Source organism: Arvicola amphibius, chromosome 8 (genome assembly GCF_903992535.2).
Source record: "Arvicola amphibius chromosome 8, mArvAmp1.2, whole genome shotgun sequence".
Taxonomy (NCBI): domain Eukaryota; kingdom Metazoa; phylum Chordata; class Mammalia; order Rodentia; family Cricetidae; genus Arvicola; species Arvicola amphibius.
This window is the reverse complement of record NC_052054.1, coordinates 79,049,462-79,067,160: the sequence shown is the minus strand read 5'-3', so window position 1 is coordinate 79,067,160 and position 17,699 is coordinate 79,049,462. Positions and strand designations below refer to the sequence as shown.

Here is a 17,699-nt window from a genome sequence, read left to right as displayed (position 1 = left end):
AAGCTCTCCACATCCCCTGGACATCGGCGGTTCCCTGCTGTATGTGCTCCTAAGGCCGTCGTTCTGAAAGGCTTCTCCACACTTCTTGTCTCTTCTGAGTATGTTCTACCAATTAAGTTCAGAATCAGGAACGAGTGTCCCCATATTCCTTGAACTCAGTTTTCTTATCCAGTATTTCAGACGTCCATTCAGTTCTGAAACATAAAGGTCTTTCCATATTCCTTACATGCAATTTCCTCTCGTGAATATTCTCACTTCGAGCAAGATATGAACCCAAGAAGGTCTTTCCCACCACTCTTACTTGTAGGCTTCCTACCGCCATGGAATGGCTGACATGGACAGTTGTAGCGAGCCTTTCCATCCCACCAGCCAGCTCCCAAATCATGACATGGTGACTTCTTATTAATTATGGAAGCTTAGGCTTGTTTCTAACTAGATCTTATAACTTAACACATATCTTTTAATGCACTTTCTGCCTTGTGGCTTCATTACTGCCTCTCCACAGAACCCATCCTGCTTGCTCTTCATCTGGCTAACCATTCCTCCCTTCTTCCCAGCGTTCTCTCTACCTTGAAAATACCTCCTGAGTCATTGGCTGTTTAGCTTTATTAAACCAACCACAGTGACATTATCTTCACACAGTGTAAAGGGCTATCGCACAAGAGACAGTGGCTTGAGTTACAGATGAAGGCTTTCCTAAAGCTCAGTCATAGGTTCCCTACCAAAGTGGGCACTCTAGTGCTGCGTAAAATTTGAGACAAAAAACAGCCTTTTCCAAGTGTTCTGCCTCAACTTGATTCCTCATCAGTGTGACTCTTCTGACACTGATTGTGCTGAGCCATGAGCAGAATCCTTCCAAACTCCTTAAATTGATAAGATTATTGACCAGTGTGAACTCCCTCATGCTCAGTAACATCTGGCTGCCAACCGAAGGCTTTTCCGCACTCATTACACCCTTGGGCTGTTCGACATTGTGGATTCTCTGATGTTTAATAAGATGTGACTGCTGGATAAAGGCCTTTCCACATTCTCCGCATTCATAGGGCCTCTCCCCGGTGTGAATCCTCTGATGCCGAGCGAGGTCTGAGGCAGAGGCAAAGGCTTTCCAGCATTCCTGGCATTTGTAGGGCTTCTCACCTGTGTGCAGCCTCTGGTGTCGTGAGTTCGGAGCTGTATCTAAAGGCCTTTGGGCACTCCCGACACTGAAAACGTTTCTCCCGAATATGAATTGTCTTAAGATCTCTATCACTTGAATGCCAGCTGAAGTCCTTGCCATTCCCTTTATATTCATTTGCCGTCTTCCCAGGCTGAAACTGAGTAAGCTCTGCACCACAAGCAAAGGTCTCCACATACTCCTTGTCCTCCCAGAATTTCTCGCCAGAACGAATCAGCGACTGCTGAGGGTTTTCTAAAGCAGAACCGAAGGCCTTCTCACCTCCGCTGAACTCGTGCGGCTTCTTACTGTGACTTTTCTGATGTTGCGTGAGGTGTGCCCCGCGAGTGAAAGCTTTTCCACACTCCTTACACACATAAGGCTTTACTCCGGTGTGAACTCTCTGATGCCGGCCAAGGTCTGATCTGCAAATGAATCCCTTCCCGCATTCCTTACACTTGTAGGGCTTTTCGCCGGTGTGGATCTTCTGATGGCGGGCCAGATCCGAGGGACACCGGAAGGCCTTCTCACAGTCCCTGCATTTAAAGAGCTTCTCCCTGTTGTGAATCTTCTTCAGGCTGCTGACAATGGAGCGCAGACTAAAGGCCTTGCCACATCCTCGGCACTCGTAGATTTTCTTACCGGCGTGGACTGTCTGGTACCGAGGAAGTTCTGAATCTGGAAAAAGCGTCTTCCCATTTTCCTTATCTTCAAAGAACTTCTCACCGATGTAGATTAACTGCCGCTGGGTGTGATCTAAGGCAAAACTAAAGGAGTTTTTGCATTCTTTGCACTTCCGCAACTTATCACCAGTGTGGATTTTCCTGTGCTGACTTAACTGTGAGCCACACGTGAAAGCTTTCCCACACTCCTTGCACACGTAAGGTTTCTCACCGGTGTGGATTCTCTGATGTTTGATGAGATGCGACTGCTGGATGAAGGCCTTCCCACATTCGTTGCACTCATAGGGTTTCTCACCAGTGTGGATCCTCTCGTGGCGCGTGAGGTCTGAGCCGCAGCTGAACGCCTTCCCACACTCCCTGCACTGGTAGGGCTTCTCTCCGGTGTGGATCCGGTGGTGTCGAGTGAGGTCTGAGCTGTAGTTAAAGTACTTCCCACACTCCTTACACTCGTAGGACTTCTCTCCCGTGTGAATCCGGACGTGGACACTGAGCAGCGAGTGGAATCGAAAGGCTTTCCCGCACTCCTTGCACTGGAAGGGCTTTTCCCCGGTGTGGATCCGCTTGTGCCCGGTAAGACTGGAGCGGAAACTAAAAGCCTTGCCGCACTCCTCGCACCGGTATGCCTTCTTCGCGGCGTGAAGCGCGCGGCACCGAGCCAGTCTGGCACCAGGAGGAAAGAAGCTCTTCCCACACTTTTCGTCTTCTTCGAATTTCTCACCCGGGTAAATTAACTGGAGTTGGGTGGCGTCTGCGGCAAAACTATAGGACTTTTCAGACTTGAAGTCATTTGATTTCTCTTCTATATTTAGTCCTGGACACTGATTAAAAGCTGTGAGCCGATTCAAAATGGGCATTTCTTCATAGGTAAGCGCCATCTGCTTAAAGCATCCCTCCTGACTCTCCTTTTGTGCTGGGACTTGACCTTTGCCCTCCCAGTCAGCTCTAGGACAGGAACCTTCAAGGCCGTGGTTTGTATCGGTTTCCATTACTTCCCAGTGGGATAACTGTCCTGCACATTTGCTAGTTTTTGGTAGAACTTTCTTCATCTGCCACATGGAATCTATATCTGAAAGATAATAATGTAAATATATACTGTTTTACTATCCATATAGGAAAAAAAATGCCCTCAAAAGCCAATGGTAAAGTAAATCACACAAGAAGTGAATGTCTTAAAAAAAAAAAAAAAAAAAAAAAAAAAAAAAAAACCCAAATCTGGACAACATTAAAAGGACAAAAAATAAAAACTTCAGAGAGCTAATTTTAGAAGGGAGGGGGATAACTTAGAATTTACTTAGGGGGATTTTATGAAAACAGGGACCAAGAGACACAAATGGAATAATCAAGTAACAACAATGTAGCATAGCTCACAGCTTAGTCTTCCATCTCCATTTTAATGACTACACAGGCTGCTTCCTTCATGGCTTTTTTTTTTCCTTTTTGTGGTGGGGGTTTGAGATAGGGTTTCTCTGTAGCTTTAGTGCCTGTCCTGGAACCAGCTCTTGTAAACCAGGCTGGCCTCGAACTCACAGAGATCCACCTGCCTCTGCCTCCCGAGTGCTGGGATTAAAGGTGTGTGCCACCACTGTCCAGCCTCCTTCATGGCTTTTAAAAAATAATGTATTTATTTTATGTATACAGATGTATGCCTGCATGTATGTTTGTATACCGTGTATGTGCCTATACCCAACGAGGCCAGAAATTCACATGACCCCCTTGGACTGGAGTTAGGTAGGTATGAGACACTGTGGGTTTTGAGAATCAAACCTTGGTCCTCTGATGTGGGAGGGTCTTCTGTTTTAATAAAGAAACTGCCTTGGCCAGCCCTTAGGTGGGTGGAGTAAACAGAACAGGAAGAAGGAAGTGAGATAGATGGCTCAGTCAGATGCCACGCCTCTCCTAAGTGAGATAAATCGCCATGCCTCTGCTCTCTGGGGCAGACCGCTGTGCATCTCCTCAGGGAGACAGACGCGATGAAGCCAGCCGCCAGGTCAGACATGCTGAATCTTTCCCGGTAAGACACCACTTTGTGGTGTTACACAGATTATTCGATATGGGTTAGTCAAGATGTGAGTAAGAGGCTGAAACTAATGGGCCAGGCGGTGTTTAAATGAATATAGTTTGTGTTGTTATTTTGGGGCATAAGCTAGCCAGTGGCCGGGAGCCAGGCAGCTGGAAGCCGGCCGCAGCCCATCACTATAGTCCTCTTTAACAGAAGCCAGCGCTCTTCCACTGAACCATCTTTTCAGCCCCTACATGCCTTTTAGTACAATAGGCACAAAAGCATATCCAGTTTGGCTTAGCCAAAGACAAATTTATTTTTAATTTATTATTATTATTATTATTGTATATGGAGAGAAAAAGACAGACACACAGACAGACTGTGGGTGCATGTGGCAGTCACTGTATGTGGGTGTGACTGTGGGCATGCACAGGCCACTGCAGACATTCGGAAGTCACTGTGTGTGTCTGTGGACATGAACATGCCACAGTGCTCATGTGAAGCCAGTTCTCCTCTCCCGCCACGGCTTTCAGGGGTTGGATGCCTGCCTTAGGACTGTAGAGCAAGACGCATTTCTACCTGCTCAGCCATCTCCTTGTCCTGGTCCACTGTGACTACAAAGCCTCCGGCAGAGGATGTGCTGGACTACTGACTGCGGACATCCTCCCCCATGGAGGGGAAAGGGAGGAACACAGGAAGTGGCCACGCCGGGGCTTGTCTTGCCAGGCATTCTCCTGGTTGCCTCCCTTTGGCCCTGACCTCTCTGCAGGTAGCTCCTCCTAGGTGGCCCACACTGTTTTTACTTACTATCCTGGCTTTTAGCCACCAGCCTCACAGGTGTTCTTTTCCACCAGGCAAAAATTTCTGGATAAGTTCCTATCACGGAAAATACAAGGCTTATTAATATATATACTCTTCCTCAACGCAAGTCAATCCAAGCTGAAACTAAAATCTGGTAGCTGTGTTTAAACAATGAACACACAAGGAAGGAGACAGTAGATAAAGAAAGGCAACTCAAGAGGACTGCAGGTAGTGGCATCGTAGGAAGGAAATCATTGCAAATTTTTAGAGAGTAGGGAAATTTATAAATACCTAAACAGAAAAGGTAAGGAAACATCAAGAGATGGGAAGACATTTGAGCTACATCATTCAGAAAACAATGGCCACTAGAGAAAGAGAATGACACTTCCCTTTCTGTCACGTGGGGGACCAATAAGAGGATGGTGCTAGGAGTGGACTGGAGAGAAGGCAAGGCTCTGTCAGAGGCCGTCAGCCAGGGACAGTGCGCCCTGCGCCAGCGGGCCAGAGGTGCTGTGACTCAGCAGCCAGACTGCTGCATGACTGCCCCGCCGGCCGCCACTCACCTGGGTAAAACCTGCTGGTCTCACTGCCCAAATCCACGGAGGCGTCTTGTTCCTTTTCCAACACAGGGAACACACGTGGTTGATAAATGCAAAGGCCTGCATGGAAGAAAAACATAGGAAGAACCACGTGAATAAGAACTCCAAACTTTCTGTCTGGTGCCTTGGTGATGAAGGAAGAGGGACAATGACAGAAGGGCGAGGAGGACAAAGCATTGTGGGAGGATGACGGACATGGAGGTCCCCAGTGATGACAACGTCTAGGGTGAAAGTGAGCCTTACCTACTGAGACAAGGTGGCTGTAGTTCTCCAGCATCACGTCTCTGTACAGATGCCTCTGTTCCGGGGTCAGACACTCCCATTCTTCCGGGGAGAAGTCTACAGCCACATCTCTGAACGTCATTACCTGCCATACAACAACCCCAACATCAGTGGTAAAATGTAAACAAATTATTTAGATGGAAGGGGAAACAAGGTGGCAAAGGGCACGGCAGGGAATGGGACACAGATGAGCAAACCTGGAGCTGGCCACTGTGGTACGGGAGGGAAGGAGATGGAACTACGGTCAACCACGCTGAGAGCCTACAGGCTCTCAGCACTGCTGCTCTGGGGGCTGAAGAGATGGCTCTGTCTGGCGGCTCAGTGGCCAGGAGTGCTTGGTGCTCTTCTATAGGGCCTGAGCTTGGTCAAGCATCCACACTGGGGCACCATACTAGGTACCCACACTGCCCATAGCTCCGGGAGACCCAACACCCTCTTCTAATCTCCATTGGTATCTATGCACACCATAGCCACAGAAGTGTACAGACTACACATAAAGAGACATAAACTGTAAATACAAACCACTGCTTGCTCAGAAGCATCCTATAGGTTTCTTATGAGGAACACCAGACCAAAGGGAGGGTAGCCCAGATGACATCCTAGAACTCTATGGCAGACATCACAGAGAGACTATGCCTGTCTGAAAATCCCTAACTCCACATCGTTGTGGTAGATTTTGCTTGTGTTCTCACAAAATAAAATGTGCCTGGAGATCAGAGGGCAAAGCTAGCCTCTAGTTAACCATAGAGCCAGGCAGTGGTGGCCCCACCTTTAATCCCAGCACTCAGGAGGAGGAAGCAGAAGATCAGGAGTTCAAGGGCCACCCTGGGCTAGGTGAGACTGAACCAGTCTAAAAGAGAAACAGAGTCAGGTGGTGGTGGCTGGCTCACACCTTGATCCCAGCACTTGAGAGCTCTTGGCTTTTGATCCCAGCACGTGAGAGGGCTCAAGCCTGTAATCTCAGCACTAGGGAGGTGGAAACAGGAATATAAGGCAGGTAGAGTCAGGAGCTCACCAATTCGGCCTAAGGATTCATAGAGGTAAGAAGTTTCTGGTGGCGGTTGCTCTGCTTCTCTGACCTTTCAACTTTCACCCTTGATACCTAACTCTGAGTTGTTATTGTTAAGACTAATTAGGATCATGCTTCACCAGACATATGTAACACGAGGAAACGCAGACATTCTATGGACTGCTCTTTCTGTTGTTTGTTCTTTTATAGCTAAATTTCCCATTGCTTTAAATTTAAAGAATTCTTTACCAATGCATTCTCCAAATCCTGTCTTTCTGAGCAGAATATGCTGCTCCCTGAAGCAAGTGCCAACCAGCTGGCTTCCTATGGATCCCCAGGTCTCCTGCACACTGCGGTGTTCTCTGCCTCGACTTCTAAATGGCACCGGGAACACTGTTTGCCAAGCAGCTGCGAACAGCACCAAGCACCGCACCGCATGCTCCCGTCTTTAAGCAGAGTGAGTGTCAAACCTTCTGCTGCAGTCTCCTGCCATCAAGCCGCCTGCGGCTTTGAATGACACTCCAGGATGTGCTCTCTAACAGTGTATTCCCGATTAGATGTGTGATCAGATCTAACACCAGGACTGCTTGCTGACGGCCAAGTGGTGAGATAAGGGACTCTAGCTGAGTGGAGAGTGCCCACATAGGAAGCCCTGGGCTGCTCACAGCATCACTGACCTGGAATTGGCTCGGGTGAGTGGTTTCCAAACAAGTGACAAAACATTCCCATGGGGAGAAGGGTTTTTTTTGGGGGGGGGGGAGGGTACAAACTCACATGGGCCATGAATTAAAACTCCTGGATGTTGACCAGTCCTCTTCTTGGTTCCGATCTTTATGAAGCCAACTCCTGAGGAAACAGAGCACAATAAGGGGAATCCCTGGCTTTTCCAGAGACCTCTTCCATGGTGAGGAAGGCTGTCTTCTTCCCTGCGGGAAGGTCAAGGGGATTGTGATGAAATGCTGGCCCCACCAAAAATCAAGAAAACCCCAACTAAAACAGGATGGAGCTATAGCCACTTAGTTGTGTCAAATATCATTCCATAGCTGGGCGGTGATGGCGCCATCTTAATCCCAGCACTCGGAGGCAGAGGCAGAGGCAGAGGCAGATGGATCTCCGTGAGTTGAGGCCAGCCTGGTCTACAGAGTGAGTTCCAGGACAGCAGGGCTACACAGAGAAATCCCGTCTTGAAAAACAACAAAAAAAATCATTCCATAGATGAGACACATGCCAAGGGACATTCTGATCGAAGCTAAATGTCTCAAAACTCTTCAAAGCTGGAGGTAGAAATCTTCAAAAGCAGAGTGGAACGAACTCTCCTTTCGGAGCTACCAGCCGGCTACCCGGAACTTCTATCAGTTGGTCCAGGACCACCACCTCCTATTTTCTCCACGACTAACAAACCTACTGATCGTTTTCACCTAGAGCCTCTAAGAAGGGTCACACCCTAAACCTGAGGACAGTTTTTGAGGCTATAACACACCTGAGAAACTGCACGCAGGCAGTGAAGACAAGCATACACACAGCCCATGTATGTTCATCAGGTCAGGGCGCTACAGAACCGGCACAGTCCGGCTGCGCTGCCAGTCCCTGTTGCCCTCCAGGCTCCAACACGAGTCCAGCTCATGTGCTTTAGCCCTGGGCCTCAGGTCTCATCGCTGAGAGGAAATCACTGCTCTCTTAAAACCTTCACTTTCACTTTATTGATGAGCTCTGTGCCTGCATGCATTCTCCACGCCATGTGTGCCTGGCGCTCCCTGAGGCCAGCAGACAGCATCAGCGCTCCTGCAACTGGAGTTGCACATGGTTATCAGCTGCCATGTGGGTGCTGTGGGTGCTGGGAACCAAACTCAGGTCCTCTGCAAGAGCACTGAGTGCTCTTAACTGCCAAGCCATCTCTTCCAGTCATTTTAAAAAATAAACTAAACATTACATAAAAAACACTACATTTTAAAAAATGAGATTTAAACTTAATTAGAGAAGGAGAAGGGGCAGGAGAGATGACTCAATAGTTAAGCGCACTGGCTGCTCTTGCAGAGGATTCCCAGCATCTACATGCTGGCTCACAGATATCTGCTAACTCCAGCATCAGGGGATCAGCCATCCTCTCTGTGGCGGTGCATGCACATGGTACAAGTTCAAGAAGAAAAACAACAACAACAACCCCCAAACAGAAAAAAGGCCAGGAATGGTAGCAAGCGCCTTTAATCTCACACCCAGGAAAGAGAGGTAGGAGGACCTTTGTGTGAGTAGCCAGGGAGGACCTTTGTGTGAGTAGCCAGGCCCCACATCTCAAGTTCCCGGCCAGTGGGAGCTACACAGCAAGATCCTGCCTCATGAATGAATGAATGAATGAATGAATACATGAAAAAAGGGAAAAAAGAAAACAAAAAACAAAGGCAGGGGCTGGAGAGATGGCTCTGCAGTTAAGAGCACTGGTGCTCTTCCAAAATCCTTAGCTCAGTTCCCAGCACTCACAAGGTAGCTCACAACCTTTTGTATGAGATCTGGTGCCATCACTTCTGGCCTGGGAACTACAACGATACCAGACAGAATCTGTATACATAATAAATAAATCTTAAAAAAAAGAAAAGCAAGTGGGGGAGGAGGCTGTGAGAGGGCGAGCCAGGGTATAGTGAGGCTCCTGGGACTCCGTGTCCATTTTCCTGGGACACTAAGAGTTTGTGGTCATGATGGGTCCTTGCGAGAAAAGCGAGGAGCTATGAGCAGCTGTGGAGCGAGACACTTCGGGTTTGGGGACAGAGGACTTGAGAGTGGACTATTCCACAGTTTGGAAGAAGAATGGATTCTAATCCCACATTCCTCCTGAAGCCATGGAGAGGAATCAGAAATAAACAGAGCCTACGTGGACGCTTCAGCCATGAGAAATCCTCACTCTGTGAGGAGTGGGCTAAACACTGAACACAAGGTTCTAACAGAAAAAGATAGAAGGGTGGGTTTCCGTGAGTTCTAGGCCGGCCAGGGCTCCACAGTCAGACACTGTGTCAAACAACACAACGGGAGGGGTGGGGGGGGACTAAAGAAGATGCAAGGGAGACTCGAAGCGGCAAACCAGAACCGCTGCAGACTGTGAGTGCACGCCAATACCCAGCTGTCTAGACAAATACAATGAAAGGGCAGGATGGTTGGGGAGACGGCACAAAAATTCATCAGGCCCGACACATTGCCTAGTTAAAGCGTTAGATTATAAAGCACGAAGAGGAGAGGCACTGGGGAGGCTCTTGGCAGAACACCTGCTTGATTGCCAGCACCCACGTTATGGTACACAGTACCCCCAATTCCAGTTCCAGGGGATCCAATGCCTTCTTCTGACCTCTGCAAGGAACCAGGTATGCTCGTGGTGTACACACACAGGCAAGATGCTCATGCATATAAAGTTATAAACAATATTTTAAAAACCACGAAGAGTTGTGCTAAAAGGTCAACTGCCTATAACCGAAAGGGAAATTCTCATTTTAATTAGATTTTTCAAGCTGAAAAACTTAGGGGGTTTTTAACATATTTGTGGAAAAAGAAACGAGAGCTTCGAGGACTATAGCTAGCCAAACTATTATTCATTGTTTAAATTAATTAATTAACTTATTTTGGCTTTTTGAGATGGAGTCTCATTATATATCCCTGGATGGCCTGGAACTTACTAAGTAGACCAGGCAAGCCTCAAACTCACAAAGGTCGCCTGTTTTGTGCCTCTAGAATGCAGGGATCAGGGATCAAAGACTTGGGCCACCATACTTGGCTCATCAATTTTTACAGATACAAAGAGTAACCAGATGTGGATACACACCTGTAATCCCAAACTTAGGAGATTGAAGCAGGAGAATCATTATGAAGTCAAGGCTAGCCTGGGCCACATAGGAAGATCCATTTTTAAAGTGGGGGGGGGGGGGGAAGCAAGCTATATCGCTATGACATAAGAACTTTGAGAATATTCTCAAAAGTCCCTTCTGAAAGATATACTAGAGGCCACACAGAAACAATCAGAAAAAAAAATCAGCAAAAATAATTGCAATAGACTGAACACATTAAAATGTGAATCTACATGAAAGCAAGGTGGAGCTAGGGTGGCCAGCATCCTGAATGGCCAAAACTGTGTGCTAGCCTCCTCTACTCAACAGGGTGGACTTCTGAAATAAGTAAGATACCCGCGGGCTGGGAAATGTAATTCAGTGTGTGGAGTGCTGGCCCAGAATGTGCTTGCCACTGAATGTGACATCGCTTTCCAGAACACACACACACACCACACACACACACACACACACACACACACACACACACACACACACACACACGGCAGGGCAATCGCCCATGACTCCCATATTAATACCAAGTGTGTAACCCCAATCCCCACGCTCCCATACTAACCCCAACTCTGTCAGCCCGGAACGCCACCACATCCTCTTCAGAACTCCACGCTCCGTAGGAAAGCCCTTCACCCCCAAACTCGGTTTCCATGGCCATTCTGATTCCAGTCCGTAAAATGACACTCGCTTTACTCCACACAGCCTGGACGGTCCAAGGGATTCAGGCCTGAAGCCAATTGGGTTGGAACTCGCGGAAGTAGCTTGTTCACAGTGCACTCTGGGAAATGTAGTCCAACTCTGTATAGTCTTTAAACAAAAGACTAGATCACAACTATCAATTTACAGGCTCTGGCTTTAAACTCCATTACGTTCGTCGGCAGAGATCATCTCTCACACAACGCTAAAAACTGTTCACGAGAGCTTCAGGAATTTCAGGTCACATTAAGATGACCAATGTCGAGACCTACATACTGCTCTTCCTCGGCTATGCAAACGAAGCCCCTTGCCATTTTAGGACCGGCAACATCCACGGATGTGATGGTTCCTGGGAAATGTAGTCCTCTGCCTGGGAAGCCGACGGAACCGGCCTCAGAAAGATGGCCAAAAAAAATGCTGCGGGGGGGGGGGGGAGAAGAAGCGGGCACTTACAGACACACGGGTTGCTGCTACAAGGACTTGGAAAACAGCATCATGCTAGAGGTGAGTTTGAACTGTCTCTACTCCAGCCTTAAACTGGCTGAATCAGTACCCTCGTATCAAACGAGCACCTGCCTGCATTAGGCGGACACATGAAAAGGGTAAATTTTACTTGGTGCCCGCCCCAGATCCAGGTGTCCTGCCTAAGAATCCGCGAAAATCCTATCTTGAACTCAGGTTTAGTACCTCGTCCATTCTCAGACAGAAATACCTCAGTCCCATCTTCCAGGCAATCCCTTTAAAATGTTTATTTAGTTAGTTATCTATTATGTGTATGGGTGTTTGTCTGCATGTATGTCTGTGCCCCTGGAACTGGGGTTACAGGTAATTGAAGGTGGTGGGATTCAAACCCAGCTCCTCTGCAAGAGCAGCAAGTTGCTGAGCCATCTCTCCATCCCCTTCAACTTCCCTTAAAGCTAGTGTTTTAAAGGCCGGATCATGGTTACAATATTATTATCCGGTATATTGACGCCCTTCTAATTTGCTTAAGTCCTCAAAGAGGAGGAATGGTGGCCAAATGTTCACATCCATTAAAAGAGCACGGCTTCTATGGAAATCCTGAAGGTATTTCAATGGTGTCAGCCCCTCAGAGACTACGAGTCCTATCTGTGTGTGATTCTCATTTGAGAATCACTAAGAGCCCCCTCCACTGTTCTAGCCGCCCATCAGTCTCTCGTTCAAACTAGATTCCACCAGTTCAGTGATGTTATAATCTACCTGAGAGAGTATGACACAAGACCTGGATTTTAATTCAGGCTCCGATTTATCCTGTTGGAGGCTAGCACGAGCTACAGTCCATCTCAAACATAAACAAAAGCTACCACTTGACAACTGAGCTTGCTCTTTAATCACACTACCTTATATACATATGGTTTATAGATGGTGGCCCACACCTGTAATCTCAGCACTGGCAGACGGGTCCTCTGTGGTCAGCACAGCCTGCATAGCAAGTTCTTGACAGGCTACACAGACAAGGCCATGTCTCAAAAGGAAAGGAGGGAGTGTTACAGCATTGAGTTTTCTAAACACTTCAGAGGAGGAAAAGAGACGATACTTCGCTGTCAAATCTGGATTACACGGACACGCATGGCTGTGCTCCCCCGCTTCTTTCGCACTGTGTCTCTCTGCAGCTTACTTTAGTTGTGCTGATGTTGCTGTCTAAAGCTAATCACATCTCTGGGGAGGACGTGGTGGTTCACACCTGCTATCTCAGTCGTTAAGGGGGAGGGGGGATTGCCTCCTGAAGGGTGACCAGGGCTAAATAGCAAGATGGCCATTCTGAACAAACCCAACGAAAGAACAGAAACCACCTGAGTACTGGAGGTTGGAGAACCTGCAGTTCAGGTCAACCTTGGCTATAAAGAGCCTCAGGAGGCCAGTCTGAAAAGCTGGCTTGTGTCTCCTCAAGACTTCTCGAAGGAAGAGTACATGTCTGCTTAAAGGATCCTGGGCATGCCCCCGCCCCCAGCACTCCTCACGGACAAAACACACTGTGTTTAAGAAGTCATAATGCCTGTGGATTGCCTTCGCGCAATTATCTCAGGGAAAAATAAAAAGCTAATTAGTTATTATCAGCTGTACCTTTTGCTTGAACAAACAAACGTACAGGAAGAAACACAATTACTAATCGTAATTTGAAAAGAGAATGAGGTTTGGGAGGCGTCAGATTTCTCTGTGATCTCAGTCACTCGCGCAGTGATCCACCCAGTCACCAAGACCCACAACAGCGCGCTCCACGCACAAAGCGGCACAGCTCGACTCCAACTCTCGCTCACACACGTTTTTTTCTTACCTCGCAGTTTCTCTGCCGTTCAACTCCCCCCGGACCCAGTCGCACACGTCATCTCCCCATGATCTTTCTCACACACACTCAGGGTTGCCATTGCGGACTCTGTCACGTAGAGCACGAGGCTAGCTTCCTCTTGGTCAAACAGCCCCTCCTGCTTTGGTTTCAGAACCTGGGGTCCCACATTCGCTTTCCCGACCCCAACTTCCAGCAGGAAGCCGAATTCGGAACAGCCTCCCTGGTCAGATTTCTGCCTGGGGATTGGATGACTCAGCCCACGCTAGCCGCGCCCATCCGGTCACTGGCACGGTTTTGGACTACATTTCCCAGAAGACTCCGTGGTCCGTTCTTCGCCCCTCGAGTGGAGGTCCCCTGGAAACTCACAATGCTGAGAGAGGGCTAGGTCCAAGAAAGACTGAACCATAGCAGTTAAATCTGCAAGGATAATTATCTTTAAGTTGGTAAAGGAGCTTACTGCCAAGCCTGATAACCTGAGTTCGATCCCCGGGGAAACACGGTGAAAGGCGAGAATCGATTTCTGCAAGTTGACTGCTGAACGCCACATGCAAAAATAATTATTTTTTTGTTTCTTTGTTTATAAAAAGGAGTACTGTAACATGCTCTGCACAGTGGGTCACGTCTTCAATTCCAGCATTCGGGAAGCTGGGGCAGGAGGAGCGCTAGTCTGGGTTGTCGCTAAAAAATAAGTATTGCCAATAGTCAACTGAGGGCTTACAACCAACCAGCAGGAAAAGGAGTGAAGCACTGGACGAACTTAAGTATCAATAAGAGGGGTTCTTACCATGGACTCCGATAACCTCGAGGTGAAGGCCGGGGAGGACGTCTAATGAAAATGAGGGTTCAGAAGAACCTGATCAAAGTCTGGTCTAGGGAACCCTTGTCAGCTGGGATTTCCTCACAATTCCGATGAACAACCGAACAATTGGTGCCCGCTGGCCAAGCCACAGCTTTGAGCCCAGACTTTGGGCCCCTAGCAGTTTCCTACACTACATTTCCCAGACTCCCCTCGGTTTTGTACTTCCCTCTCCTGAAAACCTCATTTGAGGAATGGGCCGGATACTTAAGCTAGTTTCGGGGAGAACTTAATTAGCTTCTTTGGGGATAACGAGGCGCCTTGGTGTCAAGGGTCTGGAAGGTCCAGCCCGGTGTGGAGCACGGAGGAACAAGCTGGCACAGGGGCATCGTGAGACGTGTAGTTTGTCATCGTGTGTCTGGGTGACAGCGAAGAGACTGTGAAGGCGGCAAGGATTGCTTGATTGGTGATTATGACCACACACACTTCGTGTGAGCGGACTTCGCCTGGTCGTGCCCCCCTGAGTGTGCATTCCCTGGGCTTATGTGTTTGTGTGCATCTGGCAAGCTTTGGGGGAGTATAAGGCGCCTCCACTGAGAGGTGTGACTTACCCCCCAGTGTGCCTTTTCTACTTTGGGGGGGGGGGTGAGTGCGTGGCTGTTAGGGATCTAAACTCACATTCCCAAGCACGCACGAGGACGCTGGTTGTTGGGCCACCCTCCCAGGCCTCCACATTACTTTTTGAAGCCCATCTTTCACTGGTTCAGCCAGGCTGACTAGAGGTCAGCAGTCCTCTGCCTTTGCCTCCCCAGCACGAGCCCAACAGGTGTGTGCCACCTTGCCCAGCTGTTTACATTCCTGCTGGGGTTCCAACCTCAGGTCCTCCTGCTTGTGGCACAAGCACTTTACCAACTGAGCCATCTCCTCCGTGCCAAGTCAGTCCCTTTCCGTTATCCCTCGAGGTGATGTACTTCGGGGTGAACGGAACAGTGAGCACAGAGGAGCTTCATGTAGAAGACTATAAAGCACTGACGAAAGACACAGCCACGTCCGTGAATTCACATAAAGGTTGCTGCGTGTGGGCTGGAAATGAGTGTTTACGTCTGTCTGTTCTTTCTAGCAGACATGGTGGCACCCACCAAGCACCTCAGCATTTCGGTGCCTGAAGCAAATGGGGGGTGTTGGAAAGTCGTGGGCTATCTTGGGCTGGTATAGTTAGACTCTCAGAAAGTGTTTCCTTTCTGCTTTGATTGCTGGGGATGGGGCTCAGTGGTACAGAGCTCACCTATCATGTTCAAGTCTTGTGCTGCCCCTAGCACTGTGGGTAGAGGAGGATCTTGGTTTCCAACTTGGTCTGTGCAGGTCAAGCACAATAGAATAACAGCTATCTTTGTTTAGGAGATATCAAGTTAATCCTAAGATTTCATGGAAAGCCAAAGGAACCAAAATGCTCAATTCAATTCTGAAATGACTCTGGAGGATTTACTTAGTTTCATTTCAAGATTTACCATGATGCCACAGTAATCAAGAGCTATAGTTTGGATCAAGACTATCTCTGACTGCTGACCAGAGCTTGTGGGAGCTCACGGACTCTGGACCGACTGCTAGGGAGCCGGCATGGGACCGACGTAGACTCTGCATCTCGGTGATAGTTGTGCAGTTTGGTCTTTTGGAGAGAGAGAGAGAGAGAGAGAGAGAGAGAGAGAGAGAGAGAGAGAGAGAGAGAGAGAGAGAGAGAGAGAGAGAGAGAGAGAGAAACAATAAACACACCTGTGCCAAGTCACAGTTACATTTTTCATCAATCAGGATTCAGCTGGCACAGAATGTTCAGCCAAATAGATTCGTTTGTTTTTTTTGTTGTTAGGTTTTCTTTTAGGACAGGCATTATCTTTTGAGGATTGTTACTTAGAGAGGAAGTTATTTAGTTTCTGGAGAGTTCCCATGGGAACTCCATAGGAACTTGAACTTTGTTTCATCTTACAGGTAAAATGGTTTGAAGTCAAAATGTCAGTGCTTAGGACAAGGGTTTTTTTTTTTTTTTTGCCTACTTCCTTCAACGCCAGTACTCCCAGCACTCAGGAGGCAGAAGCAGGTGGATCTCTGTGACTTTGAGACCAGCCTGATTGACAGAACAAATTGCAAGCAAGTCAGGGCTACATAGTGAGGCTCTGTGTCAATAAACAAACAAACAAACAAATAAATAAATAAGGAAAAAGAGGGAGAAAGAGCAAAGCGCACTGTGAACTGCTGAGCCATCTTTCCTGCCCAAGGGAATGAGCATCTTTGAGGTTTCAAGTGTTCCAGGGGGGGAAGGTGGGCATCTCTCTATGCTTTACAGAACTGACAGAAGAGTTTTGATGAGGTACAGATTGTTACAAAGTTATTCCTAAAACTTAGTTTTATGACTTTAATTTTATTATTTATTATGTATTTGTGTGTGTTTATGTGCATGTATGAGCAATTGAGTTCAGTGCCTACGGAGACCAGAAGAGGGCACTGGATCCCCTGGAGCTAGAGATAGAGGTGGCTGTGAGTGACCCAACATGGGTTCTGAGAACCATGGTTGAGTCTTTTGCAAGAGAGATGTGTGCTCTTAATAACCACTGAACCACCTCTCTAGCACCCCTCCTTAAATCTTTATTTGGAGGGGTGTTTTCTGAGACAGTGTCTCACTATGTAGCCAAGGCTAGCCTGGAACTTGCTATGTAGACCAGGCTGCCCTCAAAATCACAGACATCTGCCTGCCTTTGCTTCTTAAACACTGAAATTAAAGTTGTGAGCCATCATACCTGGCTATTTATTTGAGATACAGGCTTCCACCATAGTCCAGACTGGACTGGACTCAGTACTCTTACTTCTGCTTCCCAAATACCAGGACTACCAGGATAGACCACTAATTTCAGCCTAGCTTTAACTTTAAAACCATGAAAATGTTTCATTTTTTTTTTAATCGCTAGGCAGTGGTGGTGCATGACTTTAATCCCAGCACTCATGAGGCAGAGGCAGGTGGATATCTGTGAGTTTGAGGCCAGCCTGGTCTACAGAGGGAGTTCCAGGATAGTCAGAACTACACAGAGAAACCCTGTCTCAAAAAATAAGGTGAAAAGTGACGAAGAACCAGACATCCACCTCTATCTTCTACACACATCCATGCACGTATGAACATGCACATATAAACAAGGACTAAAAATAAATCAGAAACAAAACATCAGTCCTTAAACATAGAAAATAACCAAATAAACCTAATTACAGATCATGATGTTTTAAGAACTACAATTTTGGCTACATCTGAACACAAGAGCACAAATGTGGTCACATGTCCAGGTCAGAGGACAACCTCAGGTGCTGGCCCTGCTCTCCCGGGAGAACATCTCTGTTGTTTTCCTGGTACAGGTGCCAAGCTTGTGAGCTTCCGGGAATTCTCTCGTCTCTGCCTCTGGTCTCCACTCAGAAAGATTGGGATTAGCGGCGTGTGTGCTATGGCCCGGCTGTTACACGGTCCTGGGGATGCCAACAACACGCGTACAGCAAGTGCTTTTGCCACACGGAGCCATCTCC

At 47.8% G+C, this 17,699-nt stretch overlaps 1 pseudogene; it reads right to left on the bottom strand.

Annotated features, from left to right (window-relative positions):
* Positions 1-6: 6 nt before the first annotated feature.
* Positions 7-14,297, bottom strand: LOC119821586 (annotated as a pseudogene).
* Positions 14,298-17,699: the final 3,402 nt, after the last annotated feature.